The sequence below is a fragment of the Entamoeba dispar genome, genomic scaffold (assembly GCF_000209125.1).
Source record: "Entamoeba dispar SAW760 scf_1105229457551 genomic scaffold, whole genome shotgun sequence".
In the NCBI taxonomy this organism is placed as follows: Eukaryota; Evosea; order Mastigamoebida; family Endamoebidae; genus Entamoeba; species Entamoeba dispar.
Genome location: NW_001852799.1, coordinates 1 through 3,165, shown reverse-complemented (window position 1 = coordinate 3,165; position 3,165 = coordinate 1). Strand labels below are relative to the sequence as shown.

At 19.4% G+C, this 3,165-nt stretch overlaps 11 annotated features.

Moving 5' to 3' along the window:
* The first annotated feature begins 84 nt into the window (after positions 1–84).
* Positions 85–135: a sequence feature (AT_rich).
* A 15-nt stretch (positions 136–150) lies between these two features.
* Positions 151–215: a sequence feature (AT_rich).
* Positions 216–273: 58 nt separating this feature from the next.
* Positions 274–428: a microsatellite.
* Positions 429–462: 34 nt separating this feature from the next.
* Positions 463–639: a microsatellite.
* A 55-nt stretch (positions 640–694) lies between these two features.
* Positions 695–878: a microsatellite.
* Positions 879–1,069: 191 nt separating this feature from the next.
* Positions 1,070–1,169: a sequence feature (AT_rich).
* Positions 1,170–1,210: 41 nt separating this feature from the next.
* Positions 1,211–1,262: a sequence feature (AT_rich).
* Positions 1,263–1,649: 387 nt separating this feature from the next.
* Positions 1,650–1,677: a sequence feature (AT_rich).
* Positions 1,678–1,723: 46 nt separating this feature from the next.
* Positions 1,724–1,860: a microsatellite.
* Positions 1,861–2,177: 317 nt separating this feature from the next.
* Positions 2,178–2,287: a microsatellite.
* A 386-nt stretch (positions 2,288–2,673) lies between these two features.
* Positions 2,674–2,703: a sequence feature (AT_rich).
* The last annotated feature ends 462 nt before the right edge of the window (positions 2,704–3,165 follow it).

Sequence of the window (3,165 nt, the reverse complement as noted above, 5' to 3'; positions counted from 1 at the left end):
AATGAAGAAATAAAAGAAATGAATGATAACATTGAACATAACGAAACAATAACATAATATGAAATATTGTAAATAAACGAACAGTTATTATATATTTTGATTTTACAATTAATAATATCAATTAATTATTAAAATGTCAATGAAGTCATGATAATTTTATTTTATTATCAAATGAAATCAATTATAAATATACAAATCATTTAGAATTAATAATTCAATTGATAGGTCAATGAAATTATACAACAAATTAAAAGAGATATGTAATGAAGTTGAAAATAAATAAAAAGAGAATGTCAATAACAAAAAGAAATAAACAGAAAAAGAAATAATAGAGATATTAAAACAGAAAAGAAGAAAAATGGATAAACAATCTATATATATTAATATCAGAATTAATGAATGATAAAAGTTAAAATAATCAATGAATATTATATTCATATCAATAGTTATATGAAATTAAATATAATTATACAATTACATCAATTATCAAACAAATAATAGAAGAAAATACCAATAAAAGTAATAAATAAAAATTTAATGATAAATTAATGTCAAAAATAGATAAATCAGATAAATATTAGTTAACAATAAATATACAACAATTAAATGAATAACACTCATAAAAAGAATATAAATAAAATGAAAACACAATAAAGAATCAATTAATATCCATATTTAATTAATACTAGAATGTAGAAATAGAAAATAAAAGAGAAAATAAGAAAAGAGTCAAATTGAATTTATTACTGATGAGATATTGAAAAAGAAAAGAAAACTATAAACAAGAAATTAGAAAAATGACAACAAAAGAAAATACAATGAGATTTTGGAAAGAAATATAATAGAAAGAAGAAACAAGTAAAATAAGAGTGAAGAAATTGAATAATCAATCAAATGAATAAGAAAAAAGTCTATGAATAGATTTAATTCAAATAATTTGTATAAAATAAGTTATAACAGTAAAAGAATAAAGAAATAAAGAATTGGTTAAACATCACTAAGTATAATAAATGAAATTCTAAAATCGATATTAATACAAAGAAGAGAACCATTAAATCATAAAAACTACAAATAAATTATATGTTTAAGTTGTTTATTAAAATTCTTTACTTGATTTATTAAAAAATGAACAATAATTATTAAAGAATAATAAAATAAAACAAATAATACAAATACATTATTGATGAAAGAGATTCTCATTCAATCTATGAATAATTACTTAAAAATGAATTATTATAAACATATTTTATTAGAAATAAAATGAATAGAAATGTATATAGAGGTTATGAAAGGATATGTTAATGTAAAACATTAATTGTTAATAAAATAGTTAAAATAATACAATACTCAGGAAGATATAACTGAGATTATAAAATATAAGATGAATGGAAATACGACTATTGTATATTCTAATAACATAATAGTGAAATAAACAATGAAACAAGAATATTCCAACGAGATGTATTGTCTCTTATTCATATTATTGATTGATTGTTTATCAAAACATTGAATGAGAAGAATTCAAAATGTAATTACACATAATCAACAAATGAATATAACATAGAAATAAATCATTTATTTATATTGATGATTTAAAATAATTGCAAACTCAAATGAAGAAATGAAATTGCAAAATACATAATAAGAAGAATATTTAAATAATTAATAAAAATAAATGATGATAAATGATGAATAATGATAGATGAAAATGAGAGTGTACCAGAATAAATAAGAAATAACACACAATTAAGTAACAATAATACATAAAATAACTATGAACAAAACAAGTGAACAAAATAAATAAAGAAAAATGAAATAGAAGAATAAACAAGTGAATTAAAGAAATAATAAATAATATAACAACAAGAGAAAAGAGTAGTATTGATCTAATACTGATGACAAATACAGATGTTCTATCAAAAATCATTATCTGATTATTGATAATGAACTGGACATTATGTGAAATAAAACATAATGAAATAGAAATAAGAAAACTATTTTATTCAAAACCTGTATATTCTAAGTTGGTAAAATGGACAAAGAACACACAACTAGTAACTTTTTAAAGTACATTAGAAATAAGTGCAGAAATTTCATAAGAAGGAAAAGAGATACAAAGAAGTTCATTAATAAAATTGAAAATATGATAGTACCACTTTTAAAGAAGACTATACATTAAGTAAAGATTGAACTAAAACAAAGATATTGAAAGAAATAATACTAATAAGAAATGATAGTGATGAAAATAAAAATAGTACTCAACTAATAAAAAAAAGAAGAAGATAAATGATTGATAGAAGAAGAAACTGAAAGCATTAATAGTTTTATATGTGAATATGATAAACTTATATATGAACTGGCAATAGTTATCAACCAAAATGATTGTCGAGTGAAGGATATGAAAGTATATCAGAAAATGAAAATAGTTATATCAGTGATGTTGATAATGATTATATAGATGAAACAGAAATAACAGAAAGAGTGTTAGAAACAATAATTGAGGAGAGTAAAGGAAAAGGATAAATTATAAGAGAAGATAATGAAAGACTAAAAAAGAGAATAGAATAAATGGATAAAAAGATTTTATAAAGAGTAATACAATTCTTTAAAAACATATTTAATTCAAAATCAAATAAATGGATTTTACTTATGAATTAAACTAGTTGAAGTAAGTTTTATTTAAATATATATTCTAAATTAATACAAAGAGATATATTATAAACAACAAGAAAATGATATGGAGTATGATTAATGAGTGAAAGAGATGAAAGTTGAAAAGAAATCATTAGAGTGTATTTGAAAAATGAATAGAAAACAATAACATAAGAAGTAAAGAAATTAATAGAAATAAATAATGAATATGAAAAAGAACAAACTTTCAATTATTTACATTTTATACTCTTCTTCTATTCTCATTGTTTTATTGTTTTATTATATGTATATTTTCCATGTTGTTTATTCAATTTCAAATTCTCATCTATTTTACATTATTAAAATGAATGGATAACTTGTTGGTGATATAAAAATCTATTATTTCTTGTATTCATTCATTTGTTAATTATTCTAATTCTTTTACTTAATTCATTTTTCATCATCATTAAAATATTGAAAGAATAGAAAGTACAATGTCTATCGTATTAAATTTTATATCTTTTATTGTTGTTA